Raw genomic sequence first — 15352 nt, forward strand, 5'->3', positions numbered from 1 at the left:
TATGCTTGATCCCTTCTCTATTACCATAAGGGTTGTGCAGGCATTAATGGGGTCAGGGAACCATAAAACACAGGGTCAGAAGAGACTGTGTCTTCATTCCCCAGCTAAGATGTGGGAATCAGTGACTCAGTGACAAGAGACAAAGGAATGTCACTCTTGAGCCATTTATAAGACTGCCAGACCATAGCTTGGAAGATGAGATTGCTTGCAGTTGGTTTTATAGCTTTGCTGTCCTCCTCCAGGCGTTTGTGAAGCATAAGGGTGTATGCTCAGAACACTGCAGACTGAGAACCTGTTTCCAATGAGATGCATATTTACAGTTTGCTGCTGCTCTTAGACTGGATTGTTTTCCTGTTTTCATCTGGCACTTCTGGTTTTGAATGGCCAAGTGTGCTGCTCCTCTTTCACTATCCACTTGCCCTTGTGCTGAAGAGCAGCAGAAGGACACACTTTGAAGGTCCTTAAATCTAAAAGTTAAAGTAGGTTGCAAATTGCATCTCCTAACCGTATCATTAGGATTAACAGAGAGGGTTACCCATGAATCATGACAAATTGTTTTTATATTTTCACAGAGCATGTATAGCTGTATTTAGAGTTTAGGAGGTTGTGAAGGCACTGCAAGCATGATTTTTCAGCCAGAAGCAAAAGATGCTTGAATGTAAATTGGAACAGGGTATTCTATTACTAATAATGCTTCTATTTGTAGGAACACTGTATAGCAATGTAGTAAAATATTCTGCTTTTAAGAAGAACAAGCATACCCACAGGGAACACAAAATATTTTAAATCTATGTATGAGATAGAAATATGATAACAATAATGTAATAGAGGTGCGCATGTCTGTTTACTATAATATGTAACTGTACCAGTCTCAAAGTAGTGGACCTGCAGTGAAGAAAACATGAGGTTATGGGTTAGAAGGCTGGAAATCTGGGGCTCTCTGAGCATTGATATGTACTGATGTAGTGTCTGATATGATCTGATTCAATAAAATTTCTCCATCTGTGAGACTTCTTCTCCCCTCCAATCATCTGTGTGTTTTCTTGAATAATTTTCATTTCTGTAATTTTGAAGAAATCCCAGGATTTTTAATTTTATGGAAAATTAAGGTTGTAAACCTTCTCTGCAATCCTTTCCCCTATGCCTTGCTGCCTTTGAAAGCTGGGCAATTGGTATATAAAGGCTGCTGAGCAGTAGGATGGAAAAACATGAATGTTGTTTCAGTGCTTTTACAGATGAGCATCTCAAATGCCCAGTGACAAGTTTGATGCAATTGTTGCTCTAATGAATCCTCAAAATACTAAAGATGGTGAAGATGCAAGAAATTATAGACTTTAACTGTCACATGCCTCAACATTCAGGGTGCATTCCTTTTTGGATCCCTGATAAATTAGCTAGGCATCTATCCTTTATCTTATCTTACCTAACACTAATTATAGCAGCCTGGACCCTGTAGGGACTGGGAATTTGCAATAGGAACTGCACATGGACAAAACCGTGGGAAACAAAACTTATCAGTATAATTAAAAGCAATCTGCTCCCATTTCATTCACCAAAACTGTGCATTGAAACCAAAGTGGGGCTGAGAGGGGCTGCATGAAGCCTGGCACTTCTGGGGCAGGTGGAGTTTGTGGCACTGAGAAGCTCCTGTAACAGCTGAGAGGGTTTTATGCTGGATCTGGGAGGGTTTACTGGCACTAAAACATTAAAAATGTTGTCAAGGGTCCCTGTGGAGTGGACCCCAGTGGTGCCCATGGCTGGGTTGAGTGGGTGCTGCTGCAGCACTGGGCAGGCACAGCTGCTGAGGGAGAGGAGCCTGGCACGGCCTGAGTCACCTGCACTCGCCCTTGTTGTCCCGCCTGGGCCCTGGCCAAGGCACTCAGCCATTTTCTATGAGATGATCCCATGAGATTGCAGCACAAGGAGGGCAGGCCTCCTGCCAGCACCTGAGATTTTGTTTTCTGCAGCTGCTGGTCCCAGTCCTGCTCCTGAGGGCAGATGGCTGCTTGACTGCAGTGGCTGTGTCAGTGTCCCACACGTGCCACCCGCACGGGGCCCTGTCAAGTCTTTGAGCCAGCCACCATCCCAGCCTTGCCTCATGTCTGTGGCCTTGGTGGCAGCAGCATCTGCCCCATATTGCAGCCTCAAAGCTAAGAAGGATGTTGCCCTCTACCACTGTCAGGCCTTTGGCCCAGCAGCAATGTCAGTCCTGCTCCCTCCAAGCCTCAGCCCACAGCACCCCTCTCCTTCATTACCTGCCCATGGCTGCAGCAGCCTGGGGCTCTTGAAGGTGCCTGGTTATAGAGCGGGGGCTGTGGCCATGCCCATTTGTCCCTGGAAACATTAACACTGTCTTTCTCCCTGCACATATGTGAACAGTAACCTGTGCTGCAATCCAATCTGCTTCTCTCACCGAGATAGCTGCACATCCCAGCTCTTACAAATCCCAGAGCCCACAGCTGCTTGTTTCAGTGACTGCTGCACACCCAGGGGTGAGCTGCTCTTCTACCCATGCACTCGCACTGAGGTCACTCTGGGCTGCTCCTGCATGCAGTGAAATTTCTGCCTTGATGTACTGAAGGACTCTCAGCACCTGATGAAAGGACCCAGGGATTTGTTGGCTTTGCATGGCCCCGGTGTGCTGCTGCAGACAGAGACCCAGGCAGGTTGCCAGGAGCTCTGTCATGGTCACACTGTATGGTCTGCTGTGGAAATTCAGCAAAGGAGTGGAGGAATGAGGCCCTGTCAGTCAGAGATCAGGGCATTGCAGTGCAGGCTGGGTGGGAGAATGTGACCTGTGTCTTGTTCTCTCTAATTTGTCACCCTAAACTATAAACATTGAAATATGTGAATATTATGTTCTTCTGCAATGAGTGGGTTACAGATGCTCTCACCTGGGCACTATGATGCTTTTGGTGAGATAAGTAGGTACCAGAGGGGTCTGTACATAACATTGCACAGAGTGATGTTTTCTTCCCAATACCTCATGTTGACAAAAAAACTGTTTTGGGAGGTGTTGAGAGGAGAAATAATTTGGCTCTTTACCTATATGGCTCACAGTTAAATTCTTTTCACTAAAAGCAAAATTTTCTTGCTGGATGAAATCCACCCTTATGCTAAGGTGCAAGGGAATGTCTCACCATTTGGCTGAGCTGGCGCCTAGAGGTGAAAGACCTGCTTGGTGAATATAAAAAGAACCTTATAGAGTTGTGGGACAGAATTTATTTCTCTGAATTTAAAGGTGACTCTGTGGTGTTGAATATGTCAGGAACAATGATACATATTTACTAGTTTACAAATGAGAAAGAGCATGAGAGACAGTAATTTAGTTTAATGTGTTTAATTTGAGGTATGACAATGTATTTTGTCATCCACAAACACAGTCCACATAGGTTGGAAATCCCCTAGGGACAAGATAAATCAGGAGAGTGCTTGTTTAAATGTCATCTGTGGGGACATCCAGAAAATGAGGCAACTGGCAATTTCTGAGGAATGTAGCAAAAAGGAAAGGGTAAAGTTCGCAGGTTCTGAGCAGTAACTTGGTTTCACTTCCCAAGTGATTCCACTGCTGTGAAGAAGGCAAGGTGCGAAGAGGATTAGTGGAGCAAACTTCTGTGGAAAACAATATTAAATGCCTTGAGTCAGCTCTAAAAAGTTCATTTGTCGTCCCTGATGAGCACTGCCAGGACTGCTGTGGTGTGCTCTATTATACCACCTCCTACTTGAACATGAAATAGTAGGTGTCAACAGGCAGCCTCTTTCTTCATGGGACGTTACTCCATTTCAACGGCGCTATATTGCTATGTACTGTGGAATTTCTGAAATGTTCTGGGGGACAAGTGATGACTGCTTGGAGCTGATTGTGGATGGGCAGGAGGACAGCAGCTCTTTATGTTTGACTTCCTTTCTGGTACACTTCAGAATGCAGGGAAGTAGCAGGATTGCCTTTTTCCTGAAGCACCCTCACAAGCAGCAAGCAGCAGGCTGCCTTCCCATGACACATGCTAAGGCAGGTTACAACAGGGTTTGTTGGTTATGTCACACAGTGTGATCTGGTGTGGTAACAATGTGACAGCAAGACGGAATGCAAGACCCTGTGTCAAAGAGCCTGCTTTCAAAACTTAGCCTACTCCTTACCATCCCACAGTGCAAGAAACTTTTCACCCAGATGTCACATGCTCTCTAGTTGGTCTGCCCTTCTATTAAGATTGTATCTCTAGGAGCTGAGGAAAACTCAAAAAGGGATTATGACAATGTAGTTTTACTACTTCTCCCTCCTCTCCTCTACCCATTATGAAGAACAGAAGTGTATTAAGAGCTCTGAACATGTTGTTGACCATTTCTGAACTCTCTGCTTATCCCAGTGTTGCTCCAAATTCTCTGCATTTTGACAGGAAGCACAGATGAAAATTGAATGCTTTTGAAAAAATGCCTTTAAAGCCCCTAAAGGAGTGTAGCACAAAGTATTCTCCCTGTATTTACCTGTGTGCAAGATTGTGATGTTAATTATAATGCTCCAGGAAAGAGGGTAATTGTGTAATATGCTAGGGAATAGTACCCCTCAACCCAGTAACCACTTTCCATTTCATCTACTTACCTTTTCCAGGCAGGATCCAGAGTCATATTTGTGTCTAAAGTGTAGGATATAATGATGCCTTGAACCTAATTGTCCTGCCTGACTGCATGCATTTATATCCACACATTTAATGGATATAATAGCTTATTTACCAGTTTTTAATGAGCTCATTTCTACTCAGCTCCAGTCCTTGCAAGGGTGATGTATGGGGACAACAGAATCAGTATTTCTTCTACTGAACAAACACTGGTAGTGTAGAAAGGTGCTGAGCCACTGTAGGTAGAAGTACATCGAAGATCCTCATGATCCAGAAGCATAGAGATAAGCTTGAAAGGCCCATTTAAAAGGCTGATTGTCAAGTTAAGCTCTCAAAACATTTCTCTCATTTTTTTTGTATCTGAGGAGTACCATTTCTTCCAGGAATGTCTCTGTTGCTTCATTACTTCTACGTTTGCATTTCTGGATTACTCTGTGGAGAAACCAGGCCATGGTGTGCTTCTTCATTAATGAGATTCACAAGGTAGGTGTACTTCTAGCTGTTTGTCTATGATGGTCCAGTCTGATTCAGGAATTGCATATGAAAAAAACCGACTGATGTCTGGGAGGATGAGAATGCTGGGAAGCGTTTATGGCATGTGGGAAGCCAGGGCTCAGATCTGCTTTTGGGTGGTGGTGGTGCCCTGGGATAGGCATGCAACTCCATGTCAGCTGGGACTTTGGGAATCATTATGAATGCCTCTGGATGGTGGGCTTCTGTTTCACATTAAAAAAACAACACAACTATTTGGAGCAGGGACTGGAACGTGACTCTGCCAGATGCTGGTATGGTGCTCTTAGTACACCAGCCATTTAATTATAGTCAAGAAGAATTCACAGTACAACTTCAGCATTGAAAACTCAGCCCTTGAGAAGAGCAAGCCCAGACATTAAACAAATGAATCTACTACAAATTAGGAGGTATATAAAGCTAGCAGACACCAGGTTTTTACCAACAAAGTTCTGGGAATCCCTGAACTCTGCTTCTAGGCATGTCTGCTCTGTTTCTGTTTCTGCTTCTGCTTTGCTTTGACTAGAGGAATGCCTACACCCCTCCATGATCCATGATTCCCCCTGCTCCTATTTATCACTTAGGACCTGAGTCAGAAGACATCACAGAACACACATATGAAATCAAAACTTCCCTCTAAAAGTTTCACCCAGATGTTTCTGTGGTGTGGGACATAGAACCTCCATCTCTTTACCAGAGGAAGTCTGAGCCACATCTCCAGTATGACTGTCACAGTCAGTGGGCTGGGAGCTGTCTCAGGGTGGGACATTGTGTGTGGTCTCTGAAGGATGGGGAGGGTGCTGGTCATGCCAGGGAGGACCCTCTGCAAGCAGCAGTCAGGGCCCTGACTGGAAGAAGGCTGAGGTTTGAGAGGTATCCCATTTTGGGGTGGGCACGGCCACACCCGAGATGAGAGTGAGTGCAGAGCGAGGTCTCACAGCAGAGCGGAGCCCCGGCTCTGCAGGGGACTGCAGTGGGGCCCCGGCGGGGCAGGGGATGATCCCCGCTGCTGTCTCAGGGCTGGAGAGCTCATCTGGGCAGGACAGACGCTCAGAAAGGGCAGCGTAAGAGTGCAAGTGCCCTGGCAAAGCTAAGCTTCCTCAAGCCAGCCCTTCAGTGGAAAGGAGTGGAATAAGAGGGTGGACAAAATTTCTGATGCACAGATTAAATTTACTTTCTTTGTAAACATGCAGAGGACTATTAGATGTCTTGTTGTTCTTTTCCCATCAAATAGAAAACTACATGCGACTCCACATTCCTGAAAGCCTCCTGAGAGATGGCAAAGGTGCTTAGGGAGGTTAGCTTTTCTCTCCTAGAGCCATGCATGGGTAGGAGCTACACTGTAGTTTTGTTTTATTATCCACAAGGGCCTCCCAGCTGGCTGAGCAAAGGCATCAGAAGTCCTAAAGAGGGAATTTCTTTGGGGAATGTGCTGTGAAAATGCTTCTGTGATGTGGGCAATAAATAACCCTTTGGAGACATTGTGCTTTCTAGTATGGGGTTTTGCCCTTTCCATGCTCAGGGGACTTGGGAGCCTCAGTTGCCAGAGGGAAGCTTAAACATTTCCCGGCTGCTATACTTTCTGGGAAGATGTAGTTAGGACTATCTAAGTGGGCAATCATGCTCTCTTTTGTCTGACAAAAAGAGGTATAATATGATACATTTGCTGAAGAAGCAATTTCAGAATGTCTTGATGAAATGTTGGGAAGAATGGTAGAGTAGCCTAATTTTCAGGTCAGGTTTTGGTTAGGGATGTTAGGAGGTAGCCCCTTGCAAATGCTTGTATAGAAGAAGGCTTCTTTGGGAATAGCTCTGTCTTGGTGGCATGGAGGAATAGGAGCTGCAGTTTTGTGTCTACACCAGAGAGGACTGAAAACACTAAAGATTACATATATTTAAAACATTGTTCTTTGCTGATTGAGTGGAAAGAACTTATACTTCAGTAAAATCAACAGGTTCTTTAACAATGAGGGAACCTGAGGCTATACTGATTGGCAAAATAACAGAAGGTGTGTTGCTTTTATAAAAATTCTGCCTGTCATGTAGGAGAATCCAAACAAAAATAGAAAGTGTCTGTGTCAGTGTTCCTGAGATTAGATGTAATGGAATAAATTCTGTAAAATGGGGAAATATGAAGGGAAATACAGATTTAAACCAGAATGTATTAATCTCAGTAGTGTCTATTGTAGGGGAATTCATCATACTCTGACCTTTTAAAATACTGTGCAACAATGATCTTCTAAGAAATTTGCTCCCAGATGTTCCCACCAATTTGTTTCACAGCAGCCTCTGATCACTTACTAGGTATCTCCTTGTGGAAGCAGGAGTTTATGCTGGATTAAATCTGGCAGACTAAAGCTCCATTCCTCCAAATCCTCTTCATTTACAATATGAACAGGAAAAAGAGATACCTATTAAAACCAAGAGAAAGTCATCAACCATATATTTTAGAAACATTGGCAGGGTTTTCAACCAACCGCTGCACTATATGGTTATTAGTTTTATAGTGGTTTGAATTAGATTTTTAGTGGCTTGAATTTGACCTCCATGCAGAGAATTAGCTTCAAGCAGGCACCACTTGAATGAGCAAATCTTAGTCAGTATAATTTTATTATTCCTCTGACTATCACAATCAAGGACACTAGTATACAGGGCATACTTTGAAGAGGTTATTACTGAGCACTCATCGTTTGCTTAAATCCTCAGATCTTTTTCATGTAGTTATAGAGAGAGCACTTTCATGAGCTTCAGGACTTTTTCTTCTGGCTGCATTTACATTTCCAAGGAAACAAATAAGAAGGACTTTGAAGAGATGATTAGCCTACGAGCTAATTTATGGACTTTTCATAGTCTAGTTCCTTTAAGCCTCTTGCATGGAACTGATTTTCATTTGGAGTAAGACTGTAGGTTTTAGTCAATACAGACAGGATATTTTAAAATAGATTAGCACTGCTTGCAGTGTTCTCCTCAAGTTTAATGGGAGCATTTGCTTCTAATTTTAATGAAAAACAACAGTGAGGGCTTCTGAAAATCCGATTTTTCCTGCTTGTTGTACCCTGAGTATTCACATAGGAGATTTATTTAAAGCTCTTTTTATGAAAGAACAGACCTTATTTCATCAAAAGTGAATTGGCACTAAAATATTTGATGGCAATATCTAGGCCAGGATATTCAGGGAAAGTGCTTTGCACTGAGTGTGGGGGAGAGGGAAGAGTTGTGTTGAGGCGATCATGAGAATTCCTGATACCTCAGTTTCCATGGGTGGACATAGGTAGAAGTGTCCAAGGGTTGACATATGGGGTATGTCACAGCCTCTGCTCATGTTGGCACTTCACAGGATTCTCAGATTTGCATTTCTGGGGTATATTTGGCTACACGGCATCTTAAGAAGAGAGCAAGGACTGTGCCTCCTATAATAAGCATTTGGAAGAAGCTTGCTGGTGTTGTCTAGAAAATGGCTAGTGAATATTGCACATACATTGGTGCAGCATTTTTTCTTTGTCACAAAGGAGCTTTAAATTCAAGGCCATTCCATCCCCCTAACACAAAAATTTCAGAAATTTGAACCCAAGAACTATAGCTGTATGATTAAGTTTTTTTCTTTAAATTGTTGTTTTAATAGGAAAATGTTGGTTTGGGAACTTCCCTTCAGGAACAACTCAAGACTGACAATCCTGGGAGCACAGAGGTGTGTTCTTCTGATGTAGACTGAGACGGAAGTGTCTCACTTCAGACATCTCACATTCAGTTAATTTCTGCTGAGCATAGAGCTTCATCCATTAAAGCCTTGCCTGGGTCCCTGGCAGACTGCCCTGCCTTTGAGAACTTATTGCCTCTCTGTTCAGTGTACATGGGGCTGTCCAACAAATCTTTTTCCCACACAAATATTTGCAAGAATCTGAAAGTTTTTTGGGTGATTTTAGATTGCTCCTTTACCCTCTTGTTCCTTGCTTATGAATGCCAGCAAAGAAGGCAGTCAAGAACCCATTAAAGCAGCAAATCTGAACTGTTCTTTGGTCTTGATGTCTCGAGCCTTATCATTTAACTTTGAATGCCGTATGTAGAATTTGGTATTCTAAAAAACTGTGTGTACAGATCAGAGGTTGTGAGAAAACTAGTCCTGACCCTCTGGATGGCCTTAAGTAATTTGGACCCCATGTTCTCATCTGCAAACAGGAAAACTATAGGGACCCTCTCCATTGTTCTCTACTCAGATAAAGCTCTCTGGTCTGCCTGGCAGCTTGCTGCCTCATTGTAGCCCTGGGGTATTTTTACCCTCTTTTTCTCCTCTTGCAAGTGGACAACTCTGAGCCTCTGACACAACAACAGCTGCTGCCCCTTATTCTGGTAGCAGAGCTTTGTCCTGCTGGCTGTGATATTAGCTTTTTCCTTTGGTTTGTCTTAGCAGGCCCAGGATGGGGAATTTGTGCTTGTTTGCCTGGCTAAAGGTAACACAATGGATCTGAATCCTGTAAGTGCTGAGGACCCCAAAAAAATAAGAGAAAAAGGGGAGAATAAAACTCATAATTTTTAAGATTACCAAAATGTGGTGCAAAGAAAATGTCCTTCATGGTTTTTGGTTTCCTTAAGTATCCTGGTACAGTGGAACCACAAACTATAATATGCTAAGCGAAGCAAAATCAGCCAAATAGATAAACTGAAGTTATGAATCTGGGACAGGGTATATCTGATCATCCTTTGCAACTTAACTGATGGAGTTTTCTCTATTTATGGCTAAGCCATTCTGTGATCTTACAGGAAATTGCTTTCTGTACACACCATTCTTAATAGATTTTTAAATTTATGCCTGCTCTAGGAAAGTGGATTATACTACAAGAGATTATGCATTTTTCCCCAGCTTTTAAGGAGCAACCGTAATGATGGTTATTGTTGATGAGGGCATTACTGAGCATTGGCGCAGCAAACACCTTGAATAGCTTAGTGTTGAAAGCTTTAATTTTCCATTTAATAATAGTGAAACTTGTTAATACTAATTTTATACAATCACTTCCTAAGCTTCTTAGAAAGCATGCAGTCATGGATTTAGTCTGTGCCACAGGGGAATGCCATACATCATGAGGCTCAAAAACCCCCAGAGTTATTAGAGCTATGTGTAATATTTTACATCCCATCTTGGATCCAGTTTGTAAGCCCTTTGATTCATGGGCAATGATGACTTATCCAGGGATGGCTGCTGTGATTCCTGCCGCCGGCTGTCTGCCCCACCTCTCTCTCGGAAGTGTTCATTCAGGCTGTGAAGGTGGCTCAGCTCTTTGGGAAGCAGCTGTTGAACCAGCACAGTTTTCAGACCAGTAATATTAACAGAAAAACTGGCACTGGCTTTGGCTTAATACACCAGGCTGTAATTTTCAGTGGTTCAATTACTGCCACACCAGCAGCTGAGCTGTCTTGAAGCAGGGGCAGGGCTCAGAGGTGAAGGTGGGAACCCCTGCAGCCATCTGCTGCCATCCCTATTCATCAGCCAGATACCCAGACCTAGATTGGGGTTTGTAAACATGCATGGCAGTTACTTGGTGTTTCCACTCAGCTCTTTTCTCAGATTCAGCTTGAGACTCCTCTGGGGGTTTATGGTCTCACTGCATCCATGGAGATTTCCAAGGGATCAAGGCAGTTCTGACTTTGGGACAAGGACCCCTGTGGAGTTCTTGGGCCTTGGGAAGGATGAAATACACTTTCTCGCACAGGGCTGGTGCAGGACTAAAGCGCTGTGTGTTTCACTGAAACCTGCTTTTGAGGTTTCTGTGGTAACTTCTTCAAAAGCAAGTGTCAAGGGTAATATTGGGCTGGGATTTCACAATTCACTCTTACCTAAGATGCCCAGCCACGGGGCAGAGTCAGTACCGTGTTATTTAACCAGCTTAGAAGGACATACCAGCCTGCTACTGGCTCACGGGAAAGCCTCCCCTCCTGTGGCCGTCTCACTGCGGGTGCCAGTAATCCACACCCAGACTGCCGCAAATCAGTCGCATTTTTTCACTGTTAGTCACTCATGGGTTGATGATCTTTTGTGAGCAGCTTTCCACCTGCATTTGGCCTGAACATCATGACAGAGCATCACATTTGCCACCCAGTCAGATATAACTCAGCTGCTTGAAAAAAAAGGGGGGGAAAGGGAGGAATGAAGCCAATTTTGAGGGCTTCAACAGCTCTTGCTTTTCATTGCATATGTTCTTTTCATCCATTTTCAGGTGCCATTGAGGGAGAATTTTGGAGAAGTGTGGCCCATGCTTTAGTTGTATCCTTCAGTGCAAAGACTGAAAATTGTTTATGTGGGAAGAGCAGGTCAGGGACACGGTCAGTTGTGGTAATTGGCCCTGTCAGCCCAATTACTGCCCTCCCCAGGGCAAAGTCTGTCAGAGGGCATCCTCCTCCTCCTATGGACATGCTTCCTGTTTGAGCTGTCCACTGTCTTTCAGCAAGGGCAGATCTGAGGAGGGATGAGAGGTGGGGTCGGGGTAGGATGTCTATGCCACAGGGATGGGCTGTGAGGGGATTTGCAAGTAGAAAGGTGAGTCTGGCAGAGTAAGAGAGCAGGGCTTTTCGGGGGCTGGTTGCTGGGAGTGGTAGGAGCTGCTTTGGTGTCCAGGCTGGCAGGCAGGGGTTGCAGGGATGGAGAAGGGACTGTGAGGTAACAACCACGACAATGAAACAGGACAAGTAGGGGGCTTAGAGAGTAAGGCACCCTGTCTGAGACTGTATTTAAATTTTCTGTGGAGCACTCCTGCTTCTTCCTACAGCCTCAGCTTTTCTTGGCTTTGAAGCAGGACACACACAAAAGCCTACCAACAAGTTCCCATCCTTTTTGTTTTTGCTGTAGGAAGCAGAGCAGTCCTAGTTGCATATTCAGTAGTAATTTACATGGTTTTGGTTAGTTACGCAAGATATGTGGAGTTTCTCTTCCCCTAACTTGAATGTCTTGCACAACTAGTCAGCATAGTGTGAATTGTTAGTGTGAATTGTCAGCCCTACAACCAGGACTACCAACTGCAGTTTGCCCTGACAAAGGAGACAGCAGAAACACAGGGGGGTTGAGAACAGGCAAGAAAAATAATTAAGCATGGACAGACTTCCCTCAGGAAGAAACTGAAAAGAATAGGACTACTTTGTTAGGGAGTAGATGACTAAGAGTTATACAAATAAATGAATGGGAGAGGGAAAGTAGAAGGGGGGTGGTGGTGTTCCTATTTAACCTCTCAAGCTATAAAACAACAAGGCAACATTCAATTAAAGGGATAGAAAAAATACCAGGTGACAAAACCTACTTTGCTTAGGATGAGATTGAGTTGCCTTTGAGAAGTCTTGTCTCGGTGCAGAGCATAGATGGAGCCTCAAGGACTGCCCAGCTTGTAGTCTAGTCACTTCAGCTAATGAAACTGACAGTGTCGGTTTTTTAAGAAAATACTTGTCTACATGGAAAATGAGGGTCAAAATAGGAGATGGTATGTGTTTGAAAGTGTTAAAATTTCTTTTTCTAAGTGTTGGTTTCATGAATGCAAGGTAAAAATTCCCATTCTGGACAAATGTATGATTTTTGATCATCTTTCTCTGCTGCAACAGAGTACATATACTTGGTTCCAGCAGTCCTCTTCTGGACTATCTAACAGTTACATGGTCATTTAAGATGACATTTTCCTTTGTGCTAATTTTCTGCTATTAGCATCTTAGCATGAGACATCTGATTATTGGCTCCTTTGGTTCGTTAATTTGTTATATTGTGCTTAGAATCACAGGTTGAAACTGGAGCTATGCGAGACATTTCAGATATATGGGAATGCTCTATCCCAGTGGTAGAAAATGGTACCTAAAACTCATCTGCAGTGTTGGGTCACTGATTAATCTTAAATGCAGCAGATTATATGTATCAATGCTCTCTACTGCTCCAATCAACTAGGACTGGAGCTGTAACTGGAGTTATAACTTTGAGTTATTTTGCTGTCTTGCATGAACATGATCTGATGCCTAAAGGCTCCAATTAGGAAAGGGAATACCAAATGAGCTGCTCACCTTATTGGGATGATGTTCAGCTACCAGAGTAAATATGGGTGAGGTGGAAACAAACTGATTACTAACTACTTGGGAAGATAAAGGACTTGGCAGAACTGGACTAGTGCCCAAACCAGCTGGAGTAATGAGAGAGGGGAGGTTTCCCTTGCTTGTGTAGTGGTCACACACTGACATATAATCACCACAGAAACTCAGTGTGTGCTCACAGGGCTTTAGGACAGTTCTTCTGAGACTGGAGGTCATGCTCCAAGTGCGTTACAAGTGGCGTCCTGACTCAACAGATACTAAACTCTTTGGATGAATATTTAGAGTCATGAGAATGTCAGAAAATGAATTATAACAGGGAAGCATTTGAAAACTGCTGTGTGAACAGCTTTGCCCTGTATGATGTTGCATACCTGGCATACCTGTCCTAGCAAAGTCAATGAAGATATACCTGTGCACTGAGTTGAGCAGGTGCTTAAGTACTTTACAGGTCATGGTGAGCACACACAGCTGAGAGCTGGGGCTTGAGCAGTTCCTGGTGCTTCCTCCCCTGCCATGGTTTAACCTCAGCAGGCAGCTGAGCACCACACAGCTACTGACTGCCCCTGCAAAGGGATAGGGGACAGAACTGAAAGGGTGAAAGTGACAAAACCTCTGGATTGGAGATATAGACAGTCTGATAGGCAAAGCAAAAGCTGCACATACAAGCAAAATACAACAAAGCAAAACAAGAAATAAATTCACTGCTTCCCATAAGCAGCCATCCCCAGGACAGCAGAGCTCCATCATGTGTAATGGTCACTTAGAAAGGCAAACACCTTCACTTCAAAAGTTCTTCTTCCTTCCTTGTTTTTCTCTCAGCTTTATGTGCTGAGCATGATGCCATATTGTATCCCCTGGGATATACCTCTGGGCAGATGAGGTCAACTGCCCTGGCTGTGTCCCCTCCCAAGTCCTTGTGTACCCCAAGCCTCCCCACTGGTGGAGAGCAAACTGAGTAAGTGTTGTAAGAAACAACTGAAATGGGACTAGGAAGTTCAGTTGGAGTAGAAGGGTAGAAGGAGCATTTTTCCAATCAATATTTGATGAGAAGGCTTTATAGGGGAAGGAGAGAGGCTTGGTGAATTATATATTTATTTTCTCATGTTTGTAGGTAAATCATGCTGCTTACCTAATCCTTCAAAACATGAGTCCTTTTGTGTTTGTTAACATGCCCATGTTCAACTGATCAGCAATCCTGTTTGTTGGTCTGATTACTATTGCTTCTAAGTGTTGCTCCTGTGTGTCTTATTGATCCAAAATTATTTTCATGTTTTTAGAACTTCATGTCCCAAAAATTTTCTAATGGATCTTCTACTTGTATCAGAAACCTTGTCATCCAACTGTAAGGAGAGTTTACTGTGTTGACCAAAGGAGAAAAAAAATCCTACAGAATTATGAGATTTATTGCTCCTGGTTGCAAAATTAGTGTCTCTTTGATGATTTTTGTTATCTCATTTACTGGGCACATGGCTCAGAAATCCAACATAAGAAAGACTTTAAGATGTACCTGGATTTAGATGCCAGCCCAAATTTTGTCAGTACAAGCAGTGATGTCAAGCAGATGTCAAGTATATCCTAGGATTTTTTGGGATACATTTTTTGAGTGTTTGAAATTCACAGCATATTTCAATGTTCTGCCTAATGCTTAAAAATCAAGACTTACTAGTAAAAAAAGGTGATGATATTTTATTACCAAATGTGTTGCAGGTTCCATCATTCTATCAAAAAGACTTCTGTCATTACTGAAAAGCACATTCAAAGTGGACTCTTCAGATTCACCTGTCTTGTTACCTAACCACTTTGTCAGCTTGTTGCCTTGTTCACCCTCTGCCTTGGTACTGTCCTGCTTAAAGGTAATTGAAAATCAAGAATCTGACTAAAAATTTATTATTTTTCTTCAGCTGTTGTCACTGAATTGCAATACAGCTGCTCAAGAAGGAATCAAATGAAGGTAACTGGATTTTTTTTTTTTTGGTTCGTTGGTTAGGGGTTTTGTTTCTTTATTTGTTTGGTTTTGTTTTTGGTGTGTGGAGGCTTTAGGATTATTGTTGTCATTTAAACCTTTATCCATTAGTAGTATTATGAATCTCCCATTCAAAGTTAACTCTTGAAAGCATCAGTCACACTTTATGAAAGGAAATGTGATGGTCTGTATCTCAGTTTATACACCTGCATCT

The sequence above is a fragment of the Ammospiza caudacuta genome, chromosome 1 (genome assembly GCF_027887145.1).
Source record: "Ammospiza caudacuta isolate bAmmCau1 chromosome 1, bAmmCau1.pri, whole genome shotgun sequence".
In the NCBI taxonomy this organism is placed as follows: Eukaryota; Metazoa; Chordata; class Aves; order Passeriformes; family Passerellidae; genus Ammospiza; species Ammospiza caudacuta.